The 16,971-nt window shown below is 42.0% G+C and overlaps 1 long non-coding RNA gene across 1 annotated transcript in view; it reads left to right on the top strand.

Annotated features, from left to right (window-relative positions):
* Positions 1-16,352, top strand: part of LOC114897515 — a 178,999-nt gene extending 162,647 nt beyond the window's left edge. Inside the window, exon 6 of the long non-coding RNA XR_003794163.1 lies at positions 16,207-16,352. This is a non-coding gene — a long non-coding RNA (uncharacterized LOC114897515). The remainder of the gene's footprint in view (positions 1-16,206) is intronic.
* Positions 16,353-16,971: the final 619 nt, after the last annotated feature.

Genomic DNA, 16,971 nt, shown 5'->3' with positions numbered 1-16,971 from the left:
TTAAGTTATTTACATCCTCAGTTTCCACATCTGTAAAATCTGGGTGAGCGTGGTACCTACATCAGAGTTGTACAGACTCAATGAAATCTTCCATGTAAAGCCACTTAGCCCAGTACCAGGCATACACTAAGCCAGCCAGCTTGTGTACAGTTCAGTGGTAGCACACAGAAAAAGCAGAGATTGATGTGACTGAGGGGACAGTGGCGTTTCTGCTGTGAGATTTTACAAATACAAATAAAGCCAGAGGGGAGAAATGTCTGGAGTATCTCTGCAGCTATAGAACTTTCAACTTAGGAAAGACAGAGATACCCAATTATCTGTGGGGCTGAAATCAGAGAGGATCTTGATTAGGCACACAGAGTGCAATAAGATTGGGTTTTTCCTAGCTCTCTCCTTTTAAATATTTAAATCTTGATAGTATACACTTCCTGTGTATGCATATCCTGTTAGAAAATAGATGTCGTAGTAAGGGTCTCATCGCAGTGTTGTTACTGTTATATAAGAGAATGTATGTGAAATTCTAAACAGTAAAGCATTGCACAAAATAAATGATTGCACTAATTATGCAAAAAAACATAGTCTTCCCCGCTAGGGAACCTGGGCACAGCTGATGAAGGGAAGCCCTGTGAATAATAAGAAAGTTGAGTAAAAATGAATTAGTTAAGAAAATTCTACAGACTGGTCAGAAGTTAGAAAGGGCTTCAGATTCCAGGACCCATGACCCTGGAGGGAAAGAGAAAGCATAAAAGGAATGAGTGGCCTCTCCCCTTGCCCCAGAAGGATAAGTCAAAGATCAGAAGATTAAAAAATACACTTGCCTGATGGGCAAACACTACGCAGAGCAACAGTGAGCTAGGCCCGATGGGAACCCAAGTCAAATAGCATGCAACATTAAACAAGCAGCTTCAAAAGCTAGTGCTGTCCTGGGGCTCAAGCATAGCCTGAAATCACAGCGACGACAGTGCCCTACATGTGGGCACCGTCATTTTTGCCTGCCAGCCTGCCATCTGAATATCTGTGGGAGATCTACTGATGGATGAGTCTTGGGAGGACCAGAGAGCCTAGGATTCTGAGGTTGGAGCAAATGAAACAAAGCAACAGGAATTTGTTTCCTGCCCCAGTGTGCGGGCATCCCATGACCAGCGGCAGTAATGGCCCATCTTAACCAGTCTCTTTCTGTAGTTTGGCTTTGCTGACCTTCTGGGTGCCAGCTGTCCTCTCCTCTGACCTGGGGATCTGGCCTACGTATAGACACATAGCTTCTAAGAGTTGCCTGCTTCCTTCTTATAAACTTTTCACCTCCCAACCCCCCCACTACACCTCTACGGTGCCTTTTTAGACTTGTTTCCTGATCATCTCCCTGCCCCCACCCCCCTCTCCCACCCCTTTGGCCATGAAGTGTTACTACCATAGATAATATTCAGTATATCTGTTTAAATACAATGGCCCTTTGGAGGACTACAGACCACTGTATTATCTAAGTTTTTGTTTGCTCTGCCAAAAACAACATTCACCTGTTTTCTGGGTAAGGTCACTCCCACATGAATGAATGCATGTAGTCAATTCCCCTTCTGCTTAAGTGGACCAGAGTTGGTTTCTCTTATTTGCAACCATGAACCTTGAGTGGTACACCCACTCTGTGTTTTGGCACATTAAGGCAGAGGAATGGGGAAGTTTTTTAATGGAAAAAAGGGAAAGCTTCAGGTGTGCCCTGGTTGGAGGCTGCTGGCGTGAGGAAGCTGTCGGCAGGCTAACTAGTAGGGCATCCATGTGATTGGCTAACGGTGGATGTTTGGCTTTCTCTGGTTGGTCCTAAGTTGGAAGCAGAGACAGGGAAGCTGTCAGTTATCACCCAAGTTCTGTCCATTTGGGGCTGATTATTATGGAAGTTATTGTTTGTGTTCCTGGATTGTCACTAGAGAGAGCAGTCTGACCTGTACATCTCACTTACAGCAGGCTGGCTTCCTGGGCTCGTTATGGTAGATAAGGAGGTGATTTCCTGGGCAGTTGGTGGGTCAGAGCCTAGTTTTACCTACAGCCTGGTCATTGTCCCTTTGTATGTTCAGTCTCTCAATCTCAACCCAAAAGGCCGTACAGCAGGACCAGTCATACCTTAGTGGCCATGAGTTTGGATGAGGAATTATCCAGCCTCCCCACAGCAGAGATTAGTGAGGATCCAGTGGATCTGCATGGATCTGAGAACACCCCTCCTCAGCCAATACACTGACTGAAACTGGAAAGATGACCTTCCAGAAAGGGTAGCACCAGAAGGTTGGTAAAGTTGCTACAGAGACTCTTTAGAGGACAGCCCACTCCTTTCCATGCCCGCTTTTAGGCACGTGGGTTCTGCTGCTTGCTGGTCTCTTTTAGCTCAAAGGAAAGACTGATGTTGCTCATTTGTACTTTATTTCAAATTATGATGTGTATTGTTTACTACTTATTATTATATAATTATTAACTTATTTACTCATGAAACAGGAAGCTTGATCTAATTTTAAGGTTATAGGTCCTTTGTAGAACTCCTGAAATCACACTGCACACGCAGTCACCAGGCTTTTAGCTGACTTATTAGGTTGACACTTATGAAATTTCCAATATTCAGTAGTTTTTGCCCCACAAAATGGTGATTTCATAGCGTCCAACCAAAAAACAAACTAGTGTCATGAGTTTTATTCTACAAACCAACTGGGTGACTAGAAAACACTTGTAAAAAATTGTAAGACCAATTGTAAATTCTTGTTTTTATTTAGGAATTCCCCCCTCTCACCTCAGTAAACACACACACACAGACACACACACATGACTGAACCTTGCTATTAATTTTTTTTTGCGTCTTTATTGGAGTATAATTGCTTCACAATACCGTTTTAGTTTCTGTTGCACAACAAAGCAAATCAGCCATATGCCCCCATATCCCCTCCGTCTTGAGCCTCCCTCCCATCCTCCCTATCCCACTCCTCTAGGTCATCGCAAAGCACCGAGCTGATCTCCCTGTGCTATGCGGCTGCTTCCCACCATCCTACTATTTGACATTCAGTAGTGTATGTATGTCGATGCTACTCTACTTCGCCCCAGCTTCCCCCTCCCACCCCATGTCCTCAAGTCCATTCTCTATGTCTGCCTCTTTATTCCTGCCCTGCATCTAGGTTCATCAGTACCACTTTTTTTTTTAGATTCCATACATATGCGTTAGCATACGGTATTTGTTTTTCTCTTTCTGACTTACTTCACTCTGTATGACAGACTCTAGGTCCATCCACCTCACTACAAATAACTCAATTTCGTTTCTTTTTATGGCTGAGTAATATTCCATTGTAAATATATGCCACATCTTCTTTATCCGTTCATCTGTCGATGGACATTTATGTTGGTTCCATGTCCTGGCTATTGTAAATAGTGCTACAGTGAACATTGTGGTACATGACTCTTTGAAATATGGTTTTCTCAGGGCATATACTCAGTAGTGGGATTGCTGGGTCATATGGTAGTTCTATTTTTAGTTTTTTAAGGAACCTCCATACTGTTTTCCGTAGTGGTTGTAACAATTTACATTCCCACCAACAGTGTAGGAGGGTTCCCTTTTCACCACACACTTTACAGCATTTATTGTTTCTAGATTTTTTTGATGATGGCCATTCTGACCGGTGTGAGGTGATACCTCATTGTAGTTTTGATTTGCCTTTCTCTAATAATTAGTGATGTTGAGCATCGTTTCATGTGTCTCTTGGCCATCTGTATGTCTTCCTTGGTGAAATGTCTGTTTAGGTCTTCTGCCCATTTTTTAACTGGATTGTTTTTTTGTTTTATATTGAGCTCTATGAGCTATTTGTATATTTTGTAGATTAATCCTTTGTCTGTTGTTTCATTTGCAAATATTTTCTCCCATTCTGAGGGTTGTCTTTTTGTCTTGTTTATGGTTTCATTTGCTGTGCAAAAGCTTTTAAGTTTAATTAAGTCCCATTTGTTTATTTTTGTTTTTATTTCTGTTACTCTAGGAGGTGGATCAAAAAAGATCTTTCTGTGGTTTATGTCAAAGAGTGTTTTTCCTATGTTTCCCTCAAAAAGTTTTATAGTATCTGGTCTTACATTTAAGTCTTTAATCCATTTGGAGTTTATTTTGGGGTATGGTGTTAGTGTTCTAATTTCGTTCTTTTACATGTGGCTGTCCAGTTTTCCCAGCATCACTTATTGAAGAGGCTGTCTTTTCTCCATTGTATGTTCTTGCCTCCTTTGTCGTAAATTAGGTGCCCATATGTGTGTGGGTTTATCTCTGAGTATTCTATCCTGTACCATTGATCTCTATTTCTGTTTTTGTGCCAGTACCATACTGTCTTGATTACTGTAGCTTTTTGGTACAGTTTGAAGTCGGGAAGCCTGATTCCTCCAACTCCGTTTTTCTTTCTCAAGATTGCTGTGGCTATTCGGGGTCTTTTGTGTTTCCATATGAATTGTAAGATTTTTTGTTCTAATTCTGTGAAGAATGCCATTGGTAGTTTGATAGGGATTGCACTGAATCTGTAGATTGCTTTGGACACTATAGTCATTTTCACAATATTGATTCTTCCTATCCAAGAACTTGGTATATTTCTCCATCAGTTTATGTCATCTTTGATTTCTTTCATCAGTGTTCTATAGTTTTCTGAGTACAAGTCTTTCTAATTCTTTTTAAAGTATGTCGGAAGAAACTGTAAAAGCACATTCTCTCTAATTAGCAGAGGGACTTAACTATTACAGGGGAACAGTTTTATGAACCATATTTTATGTCTTCTTTCATTTATCTACTCTTGAGTCGAGACTTTTTTTTAGATCTCAAAGTGATGCATTTGAATTCCCCGTCAGGATGGAGTGATAATGAAGAAAATTAAATTTAATCTCCTCTACAGAGAGTTGACTGAGGAAAGGCAGAGGGAGGTTGGAAACCATGTTATTAGCCTGTAAAGAAATATAGAGGCCAATATTAGGTAAACCACAGGTAGTTACACGTTTCTCCCTGGCTGTCAATTAAGGGGCAGCCATCACAACTGCCTGATGTTGAAAAGTGTGTTTGCCATTGATTTTCTAACGTGCAGGTAGAAATCTTGTCAGCCACTGTCAATTTAAAGCCCCCTGTAATTACATGTCTTGCAAGAGAGATTCTAATCTTATTTTCTATGCCAAAGCCTTGTCCCCAAATACTGTTCCATGGTAAATCAGAAGGGAGGCTGCAGCAATTGCTATCACGAGGGATGTGTAAGGCTCCCTGAAGAATTTTCCTTTAATTAATGAATTACACGTTACATCCCTCTGATGGAGGTCATCTTAGTCATTTTCCTTTCCTACTGGAGTGAAAACCTTTCATGTGCGAGACAAGTTCAAGGTCGGGGAGTGTTATCAGTGGAGTTACTAAAGTCCAAACTCTGAGCTGTCTACCAGGTGACATCACCTTTTTGAGATTATAGAGGTAAGGATGCTCTACAGACATAACCATGAAGTTTTGATTCCCCTCAGTTCAGATTTTCTTAGACATCACACTTAGCATCCATTACTACTTCTTCCACTCCCTTGGTACTTAATCAAAAGCAGCCTTGTGATATCTGTTAATGTTTCTTATTTCTCTCACGTTGTTAATCCAGTGAGCGAAGAAACCATGTGTTCTACCCCAGAGCACCTATTTCAGTGCTGGCCGTAAATACATATCTGTTGAATAGTTAAGTGGACCTTCATCTACACACCTAGGACTCCATACTATTGACTGAAAAAAAAATGCACAAGAAAGAATTATGTTTTATTTGGCAGACAAAACTGAGGACTCAAGCCCAGGACACAGCATCTCAGATGGCTCTGAGGGACTGCTCCGAAGAGGTAGGGAGGAGCAGGATATCTAGGAGTTTTTGTGACAAAAACCAGGTAGTCAGAACAACAAAAGGTTACTGTTCATTAAAGAAAACCAGACATCTCAAGTCAAGGAATTTAGCCCTTTTCTATATGGGAAGATGCAAGAGTCTGGACTCACTGAAATCATTCCTTTGATATGCACCTCAGCTATCTGGAGCCAGTATCCTGTATTTTCTCACCCTGAGTCTCCTCAGGGTGCACCTTTGGGTGCGGGAGCGCTGCAGTGGCTGATGGCTTGATGGCGGGCATCCTGTTTCCATCCTGAGTTCCCTCAGGGCCCGCCGTCCGGGCGGCTGTATTGTGCTTGCTTGATGGCTGCAACATCCTTTTTGTACTGATATGGCAGGCAACATTTTTCATTTACAATGCCAAGAACCCAGGATAGACCTCAAGTTGACATTATTCCTAAAAGGTATTGATTTGAATCCTGGATTCAAATTCCACGTGTTAACTTTGGTATTTTTCTCAAAATAATGGGGCATTTTGGGGAAGCAAGTGGAAAGAAAGCTATTTTACACATGGACATTATAGAGAAGCACACAGGACCTTAACCAAGGTTAGATGATTGTCAAATGCAAGAGTGAAGGGAAAGCAGAGGACGGACATAGACAGTGTCCTGTGTCCTCCCTTGGAAAGGAGCCCTGGGGTTCTGGCCTTTTGGCATCCCTCCCACTCACGACGCCTGCCGTGTGCTACAAAGCAGGTTTTGCTCTGGCCCCTTGGCATGATCTCTTCCCGTGAATTCTCTTATAATGTCTCTACAAGGCTTCTGTACACCAAAGAAATATAAAACCCAAGATACCCCGGGAAAAGTCAGAAAAAACTCACCCTCTGCTTCACCCCTGAGGGCCAAACATTCAGTTTCAGAGTTTGGCACTGAAAAAAGGAAAATGTCATGTAAAGAAAAACAAACCAAACAAAACCAGCCGACTGGTTCTTTGTCCCTTTTTGTTCCTTCTTTGTTCGAAATGGAAATTTCACTTTGGAAATCAAAAACAAATAAAATCCCCAGAAAACATATAAACCCTTCCTCAGTTTGCTTCAAGCACTGAGCTTCCCTCTACTGCCCATTATAGGAGTAAAATCCTCTAAACCCTGACAAATAAATCATTCTGAAAGCTGGGGCTTCCCAAGGGTAACATCAGAGATTATCAGTCAGGCAGAAATGTTAACATCCATTTTCCCAACATTGTGAGGCCTTTTGTTAGTGCCGGTTTTTTTCTTTGCAGAAAAGGCACAGTGCCCTGCATTGTGGGGACATTTTATGCAAATAGCAGTTAACCGTGTGAAACTGCTCTGTCAGTCTCTAACCCAGGCAAATGCCCCTTACAGAAGGATTTTCATCTCACTGTAGAGCCAAAAGCATTGATGCCAGATGTGTCTGCTCCCAGGTGAAAATGGTCAGGCTTTGAACAGGCTGAACTGTCAGTGGTGGCTCAGGAAAGGGGAGGCTCTACCCAACAGCAGGAGAAGGACTCTTCCCTGCCTCCTCTGTTCCTGAAGCTGAAAATCGGGTCAGATCCTGGGTCAATCTAATACTGGGATCATGGCGTTTCAGAGCTGGAAGCACCTCTCCTTTCACGTACTCATACCAGTAGGGAAACTGAAGCCTGGAAAGGTGATGGGACTTGCCCAAGGTCAGAGAGTCCATTCATAGTGAATCCGGACCAAAATCTATATTAGCTGGACTGTATATTGCCTACATTCATTCATTTCTTTAATCAGTAAAACTATCAAGGCTGGAGCGCTGTGTAGGCTTCTAGAGAGACAACAACGAATGAGATGCAATCTACGCCCCTGGAAGGTGCTCACAGTTCAGAAGGGGTGGCAGGAGTAAAAAGATAGATAGGATGGCAAAAGACTGAACCTCACTGCCTGTCATTGGGGAACCGGTTAAATAACTTGTGGTGCATCTACGTTGCAGAATAGCGAGCAGTGGTTCAAACAGTTCTGGGCAGACCTGCAGGACTGATGTGTAAAGATCTTCAAGTTGTTTTGGTGGGTGAAAAAAGCAAAGTATTTTGCAAATATAAAATGAGGGGTTAGATTTGATCAGAGGTTTTCCAACCTTTTTAAAACAAATTATGGTAAAATATATATAACATAAAGTTTACTATTTTAACCATTTCAAGTGTATAGTTCAGCGGTACTAAGTATATTCACATTGTTGTGCAACCGTCACTGCTATCCATCTCCAGAACTGTTTCATCTCCCCAAACTAAAACTTTGTACCCATTAAACATTAACCTCCCATTCCTCCCCCACCCCTTGCAACCCCTGGCAACCACCATTCTACTTTCCATCTCTATAAATCTGGCTACTCTAAGTACCTCATATAAGTAGGATCGTGCAGTATTTGTTTCTTTGTGACTGACTTATTTCACTCAGCATAATGTCTTCAGGTTCATCCATGTTGTAGCATGTGTCAGAAGTTCATTCCTTTTTAAGCCTGTATAATATTCCATTGTATGAATAGACCATATTTTGTTTCTCTAGTCATCTGTCGATGGAGGCTTTGGGTTGCTTCCACCTCTTAGCTATTGTGAATGATGCTGTTATGAGCCTGAGTATACAAATATTTCTTCAAGTTCTTCCTTTCAACTGTTTTGGTTCTATTCCAGGAGTGGAAATGCTGGATCTTATAGTAATTTTATTTTTAATCTTTTGAGGAACCTCCATACTGTTTTCCATAGTGGCTGCACCATTTTACATTCTCACCAACAGTACACTGGGTACCAGTTTCTCCCTGTCCTTGCCCATAGTGGTTATTTTCTGGGTTTTTTCTTTCTTTTTTTCTTTTTTTTTTTAAAAGCCATCCTAATGGGTGTGAAGTGGTATCTCATTCTGGTTTTGATTTGCATTTCCCTAATGATTAATGATGTTGAGCATCTGTTCATGTGCATATTGGCTATTTGTATATTTTCTTTGGAGAAACGTCTATTCAAGTCCTTTGGCCATATTTTAATTGGGTTGTCAGGTTTTTTGTTGAGTTCCAACCTTTTAAAAAGCTGTGGAAACTCCTACCTTTAATGAAATTGTATATCAAAGCCCAATATACAAAATAGGAAGATTCACGTGGAATGCCTAGAGCTCAGACCTAGACCCACTCAAGGGCTTCACATGCCAACTCTATCCTTTCTGTTTGTCCTGTGCCTCCTCCCAACAGGAGGGGGCCTCTGGGACACCTCCATGCAAACCCCACGGTCCACAGAACTGAGCAGGTTTGAAAAACATTAGACTAGATAACCTCTAGATTACATCCCAGGTCACAGGCCATGTTGATGTGAAAAACCACCGAAGTTTAATCTGCATAAAGGAGAAGCTATTTAAAGTAAAGGGACTTTCATCAATACTTATTTTCAAAAAGCTCACTGTGATGTTCACTTCCTTCCAGAAAGACCCTTTGGTTTAACCTGTAAGTCAGATTCATGCAATATTCTGAAACACTGTGAAGATTTTGTCTTGGTCACATTACCAGATTCTTTATCTCCTTATCTCAGCATATTCTTTGGTGTAAGGGCTTGGGTAAGTCTGTTAGCAAAGTGTTTAAAAATAATAATCTATAAGAAATACCCCTGTAGTACATGGATTGCAAAATTTTCCTTAATTTCTTCTCCCTTCTGTATATCCACCTCAGCTCCTTTGGCAATGTCATTCGGTGGCTTCTCCCATCGAAAAGTGGAGGCTCTTGTTCCATCCCTGAGTCTGGGCTGGCCTGCTGATTGGCTTTGATCAATAGAATAAGGTAAAGATGGTGTTAGGCCAGTTCTGAGCCTCATTTCTGCTCTCATTCTTTTTTTAAAAATATTTATTTATTTATATTTTGGCTGTGCTGGGTCTTAGTTGCAGCATGCAGGGTCTTTTAGTTGCAACATGTGGTATCTAGTTTCCCATCCAGGGATCGAACCCGGGCCCACTGCATTGGGAGCGCAGAGTCTTACCCCTGGACCACCAGGGAAGTCCTTCTGCTCTCGTTCTTTTTTTTTAAATAAATTTTATTTATTTATTTATTTTTGGCTGAGTTGGGTCTTCATTGCTGCACGCGGGCTCTCTCGAGTTGCGGTGAGCAGGGGCTCCTCTTCGTTGTGGTGCGCTTGCTTCTTATTGCGGTGGCTTCTCTTGTTGCGGAGCACGGGCCCTAGAGCACACGGGCTTCAGTAGTTGTGGCACGTGGGCTCAGTAGTTGTGGCTCGTGGGCTCTAGAGTGCAGGCTCAGTAGTTGTGGCGCACGGGCTTAGTGGCTCCATGGCATGTGGGATCTTCCCAGACCAGGGCTTGAACCCATCTCCCCTGCATTGGCAGGTGGATTCTTAACCACTGTGCCACCAGGAAAGTCCCTGCTCTCATTCTTGAAATCCTGTCCAGCCACAATGAAAACAAGCCTAGCCTAGCCTGCCCGATCATGGGGATCAAGCGGTTCCATCACCTCATTGCCCCAGCTCACAGGCAGCTAACAGCCACACGGGCTAATCCCATGAAGCCATTCTAGCTAATCCAGCCCCTGCCACCCTACCCACTGAATACAGATTATGGGGCAGCCCAGTGCAGATCCACAGAACTGCCCAGTTGGCCCATAAATTCAAGAGCAATGATGAATACTTCTTGTTCAAGGTCAATGAGATTTTGTGTGGTTTGTTCCATGGTGATAACTAACTGATACTAATCACCAACTATTTCTTTTTTTTGTTTTTGTTTTTTGGGTTTTTCTTTTTTTTGGCTTTTATTTTTTTTGATGTGGACCATTTTTAAAGTCTTTATTGAATTTATTACAATATTACTTCTGTTTTATGTTTTGGTTTTTTGGCCCCAAGGCATGTGGGATCCTAGCTCCCCGACCAGGGATTGAACCCACACCGTCTGCATTAGAAGGCAAAATCTTAATTACTGGACTGCCAGGGAAGTCCCACCAGCTACTTCTTATAACAAAACCAAACCAAAAGAGACAGAGGAAGTAGTAACTAAGAGAGAACAGGTCTGAGATCCTATCGAATCCTCTACAAATGAAATCTTTCTCTCAGTAGAGTTCTTCAACAGGTTCTTTGTCTTTCGCTTATCAAAAGGAAAACACTACAACTTAAGTTGATTTGGGGATTTGCAGAAACCACAAAAGGACCTGGGAAGAATGTCTCATTTTAAAATACTCCGAGATGGACAGAAAGAAGTATTTGAGTCCACCAAGGAAATACACTTTGCAGGGGTTTGGTCCCCTAACCCCGTGTGCTTGCATTTGATAAGCCACATTTCTATGTGGCATCCTCATATTTCAACAGCAATATTTCAAGAAAACATCATCTGAAGTCATTTCAGAGAGCATATACCTTTGTTTCTATTTGAATATAAACTGTAGTTAAAAACAAAAGCAGGGCTTCTCTGGTGGCGCAGTGGTTGAGAGTCCACCCGGGGATGCAGGGGGCACGGGTTCGTGCCCCGGTCCGGGAAGATCCCACATGCCGCGGAGTGGCTGGGCCCGTGGGCCATGGCCGTTGAGCCTGTGCGTCTGGAGCCCGTGCTCCGCAACGGGAGAGGCCCGCGTATCGCAAAAAAAAGCAAAACAAAAAAAAAACAAAACAAAAAGCAAACAACACTATATATAATGCCCTTTCCAAATCAGAGAGCAGAGGTCTACAGTTGATTAAGCTTTCAGCATCCCCAAATATGTGCTATCCCTGCAAAAATGAGCGAAAACCCCAAAATATGTTCTCTCTGAGGAGCAAACAAGGGTCTAGCCTTCTCTGTGTCAATAGCTCAGTTCATCCCCCTGCAGTCATTATGATGGCTAATTACAGGCCAACATTCCACGATGTCAGATGGTCACCACAGCTCAGCCTTCTGGCTCCCATCTTCCCAAAGGCTGGGAGGTCTTCCTTTTGAGAGAGTTAAACAGGAATAAGGAAAGTGAGACTAATTTATGCAAATGTGTGCGACATAAATCAGATTGTGTCTGCCAGATAGCACAAATTGCTGGGGTGATTTAGTGCTTTCCCACTCTGCACAGAAAGAGTTCCAGACACCAGCTCTTTAGTTTGGTGGCCGTGTACCTGGGTCACCAACTAGATTTCGCCACAGTAATTTGTTTCTTTACCTTTTGAAAATAAACAGACACGATTCAGTCTAATGTGTGACTTGAATAAGTAAACCCATAAAGGGAGCTTCAGTGCCTGGAATAAATTAACCAGACCTGAAGAAAGTTAGAACCAGGAAAATTTTAACTTAAGATAAAGTAGAATTAAAAAGAATTTTATAAGGGAAAAAGGAAAGTGAGAGCTTGGTCAACATTGATAAATATCATAGAGAGATGGGAGAACGGGGAGTGGGGGCTACCTGAAAGGAAGCAATTAATTTTTGTGAACTTTATAAGCTCAATGGCAGTAGAATAACGGCGATCAAAGCCAAATAAGAGTGGCTTTAAGAAATGAACGGGAATTGAATAAGTAAAGACAGTGAAAATGTTTACAGGAAACTTAGGTAAGAAAGATAAGAAATGCAGATGTAGCTTAAAGGGCATGACAGGTCAAGGAAAGGATTTTTTTTTGTTGAGCAGAGCAATGAGTCACAGAAGCATGACTAACGCAGAGCAGCGAGTAGATAGAGATTTCCAGAAAGAAAGGGAACAAAAGATTGTCCTCAGACAGGCAATGGGGATTCAGAACGTGTTCATACAGCAGGCCAAAACTTAAACCTCAGGTGTTTAAACATGTAACTTTATCTCCTTTTCTGTAATGGAACCTAAATTAGCTCTTCAGCCCCATTTCAACACAGTACGTGTGTCACTTTTTGCTTAAATTAGAGTCAATTCAAGATTTAAACTCAGGCAGTTGAATATTAAAGATTGTCCTCCTCGCCCTTCTTCCCTCTTCCCCAGGAGGGACCTGAGTTTTCCAGAGGTCTGTCTGCTGTTCTGGCACCTTGTCTCCGCTGCAGGACGGGTGAAAGTACCTGGTCAGGGGCATCATCCTGATGTGCCAGATGCTGATGACGTCTGTGGTCCCACCACAGTTTCTGGTCTCATGTTGTGTCTGCTCTGCATTCTCCTCAACTAGACCCTACTGCAACTTCCATGCTCAATCTCATTCGGGAAGATGGGACCCTCACCTGCCCCACCCACATCGTACTTTCAGGCCCACCTACCTACTCACCACACCTCTGGCATTGCCCATCCATTGCACACAAACGCTTCCAGAGTCCCCAGCTAAATCCAGTAAACCAAGTAATGGTCCCTTTTGTCTTGAATCCCTTGAACTTTTCTGGAGGTTTATGATGCTTCCCTATGAGCCAGCAGAATGTAGGGAGACCCCTACATTCAGGCAGCCTCTAGCTATTTAACTCCAGCCATTTTCCTTCCATCCTTCCTGTTGGGCCAGTTGCAGGGACTTCCATGGCCGTTACCAGGGAGCAGATGCTGCTCTTTCAATTTGGAGAAAAAACTGCTATAGTCAGTGCTTTCATTATTTAAAAACATTGACAGTGACTAACTCTGAATTCCACTGAAGAATCTAGAACAGAAAAAGCTAGGGGACTGCCCTGGTGGTCCAGCTGTTAAGACTCCACGCTCCCAATGCAAGGGGCCTGGGTTCGATCCCTGGTCAGGGAACTAGATCCCACATGCTGCAACTAAGAGCCCGCATACTGCAACTAAGACCCAGTGCAGCCAAATAAATAAATAATTTAAAAGGTTTTTTAAGAAAAAAAAAACAACTAAATAAACTAAAAGCTGGTTGGAAATAGGCATTAGTTTAAAAAAAAAAGGCAGTCAAATATGTTACCTACTGATTCCCATGGACTTTCCTCAAATCCCATTTGTTAGCCCTGGAGGCCCTCATCCTTCCTGTTTCAGAAAGCCGTGTCTCAGTTGGCATCCCATCCGTGTCAACAAAACTGTCAAGAACTGCAAGAGGTCTGAGATTTTACTCTACTTGCAAACTAACAAGTTAACCTATGATCAGGGATGTTGACATGAGATATGAGACTCCTGGGTCAGAGACAAAGAACTTTATTACAGCAACAGCAGTAGCTAGAGTATTAGCATTTTCTTGCACTGATTCTCCAAGTCTCAAATCCCACCAAGTGACACGAGGAGGGCTAGGTGCCTCCTTCACATGCAGTGGATTGAGTTACAGGAGAGGAACCGTGTTCATTACTGTAGATGGAGGGAGAGGTTGAGAGAAGCTGCCCTTGAATAGAAATGTCATGTGGAAATATAGTTGCCTTGTCTCAATCATGCTATGGGACCTAATGCATAAGATGTCCACATCTGAACCAAAGTCCTATAGGAGGAGAAAAGTCTCCCTAAGACAGCAGAAGAGGCACTGGTTTCCAGAGACAGAGTCCCCAGGGAAAGGTGAATCCCTGATTTGGTTAAGCTGCTCTTTCCCAGAAGCTCCTCCCTCCATTTTTTTTTTTTTTTAATTAGCCAGCTTTTCTTTTTTTTCATTTTCTTTTTATTTATTTTTGGCTGCATTTGGTCTTTGTTGCTGCACGTGGGCTTTCTCTAGTTGTGGCGAGCGGGGGCTACTCTTTGTTGCGGTGCATGGGCATCTCGCTGCGGTGGCTTCTCTTGTTGTGGAGCACGGGCCCTAGAGCAAGTGGGCTTCAGTAGTTGCAGCACGCAGGCTCAGTAGTTGTGGCTCGTGTGCTCTAGAGTGCAGGCTCAGCAGTTGTGGTGCACAGGTTTAATTGCTCTGCGGCATGTGGAATCTTCCCAGACCAGGGATCGAAACCGAGTCCCCTGCATTGGCAGGAGGATTCTTTAACCACTGCGCCACTAAGGAATTCCCGCCTTCCTCCATCTCTCAGATGGCAAAATCTTGGTTTGATTTAAAGAGAAAAAGTGGTCCCCCTTCCATCATCGATCTAAATCGTCTTTAATGGTTTTCCCTCCAGAGTCCCCGGAATGTTAGTTTCTCTACATTCCCATACCCAGCCCTGTTTCCTTTTCACCCTGGCTGATTTTAGTTGGCCTTATCTATTACCAGGAAGTCAATTACCTTGTGTAGATTGCTTCTATACCAATGTAGTTGCTCCCCATATATTGACATACCCAAGTCACATAGTCACTCGTAGTTCAGATGGTTTACGAGGGTTTAGGTTGGTTTTATAATTTGCTAAAGGTTATGTCATATGACACATCCTCTCTAAATAAAAAGAATTAACCTTTCACATATGAACTTTGGCACATGTGAGCCCTTCATAAATATTTATTGAATGAATGAATGAATAAGCCAGATAAGAAAATAAGGGACCTACGCTGATAGTGGTTAATGATAATATGTCTTTATTTGTAAATAGTGCTTTTATATATTAGAGTTTGAGATGAACTGTCCTTCATACACATAAATATGCTGCTACTCCACCATTAATGCAGTTTCCTCCCATGCTGGTGATGAATCTGTAGTGAGTGATCTGCCGTTACTCTTTTATCTGGGCTTCCTTGTAAAATGAATGACACACACTAGTGGATCGATAGAAGAAGCGTCTGCCTCCATGCTTCTTCCTTCCCAGGGTCTATCTCCTCCCGCTCTCCTTAAACACCACGCACCAATTCAGTGGAGGATGGGGTTGTCTGATTATGAAACAGAATCAGTGGAGGATGGGGTAGTCTGATTATGAAACAGAATACAATCAACAGTGTCATGTGGGGATTGAAATCATGACCTCACGCGTATTATACTTGTAACCAGTGAAGCGATGACAAATCTTTGCATTTTTAGGAGTTAGCTAAACATTCAGCCTTTACATGAATGCCTTGGGAAAGGGCTTCAAGAGCTAGACAGGTAAATACTCTAACTTTTTACTCACAACCAAATTTCTAAGCTGTATACTCACTTACTAGTAGTAAGGAAAATCTTGAAATATCATTGAAGTCACCTACATTTCCTAAAGGTGTATATCATACATCAGACAGAAGACACAGGGTAGGGGAGAGAAAGGAAAGAAAATGTAATTGAATTGAAATATGCGTGCGGTGTCTACATCTTCTGCCTCAGAAGTCTGTGTCTCTTGGCAAAAATTACTTTCAGAAAGTATTAGTTCCCTATAGTCAGCTTAAAGACTTCCTGGAATGTCATGCTAAAAATGAGTCAAATTCCTGGCTAATTTCCTTCAAGACAACACAAAGAAGATATTACACTGCTTGCTTTGGCCCAGAGCTCCTCTTATCTAAAAATAAATAAGTATATTTAACAAGAAAGAAATTCTAAGCCTTTAAAGAAATCTTGATTTTACTTGTTATACGAAACTCTTGCTATATCTGTCCCGGCTTTGTCGTAGTTTTAGGCACTTCTAGGCATACCAGAGAGACATCTCGTTTAAATTACCGAGGTTCTGTGCTTTTAGGAGACACTGGATTAGGAACGAGACACCTCAACCAGACTCCTCCGGCTCTTTCCGAGTATGGGCACAACCTCCTGACAAGCTGGCAACTTCAGATGAATGTCAAGTATTTGAGAAGCGAAGTTGGTTGACTGCCACCTCCTCGCTGTTTTGACACTTAAACCTTAAACCTTAAAATTGAGGTATACTTTTTTAACTATATTTTTTTATATTCCCTATATAGAAAATGTGTTTTCTATATGTTTCTATATATTTTTCTATATCTCTGTATATCAGTGGACTCTCCATTCAGTTCATTTGTACCTCATTTTGGAAAGTAAGTTGGTAACTGTATCGAAAATCTCAGAGTGTTCACAGCTTTCCTCCCAGTAAATCCAGACCTCGGATTCTTTCCTAAACAAAGCATCCTAAACATCCAAAACGTTACTGCAGCATTATAATATTGCAGAGGACCTAGGCCCCCAACAAGAAGGCATAGTTAAACAAAGCATAATTACATTTACAAAGGGTGTTTAATAATATGGGCAAATGTTTGTTTCTTCTATTAACTGAAAGGTTGGACGCAAAGTTATTTATATAATCACAGTATACGTATCCTGGCAGGTAGTAAGCGTTTTACAAATATTTGTTAAGTGAACCAAGGAATGAATCACAACTATATTAAAAAGAAAAGACTTGCATAGAAAAAGAGGCTGAAACATTTTTTATATATGGATATGGTTATCTCTGGATGACAAACCTAGGCATAATTTTTTCTATACTTTGTAA

Source organism: Monodon monoceros, unplaced genomic scaffold (assembly GCF_005190385.1).
Source record: "Monodon monoceros isolate NGI ecotype Baffin Bay Population unplaced genomic scaffold, NGI_Narwhal_1 Super_Scaffold_17, whole genome shotgun sequence".
Lineage (NCBI taxonomy): Eukaryota > Metazoa > Chordata > Mammalia > Artiodactyla > Monodontidae > Monodon > Monodon monoceros.
Note: the sequence above shows the minus strand (reverse complement) of the source record. Positions and strands in the feature narration are given on the sequence as shown.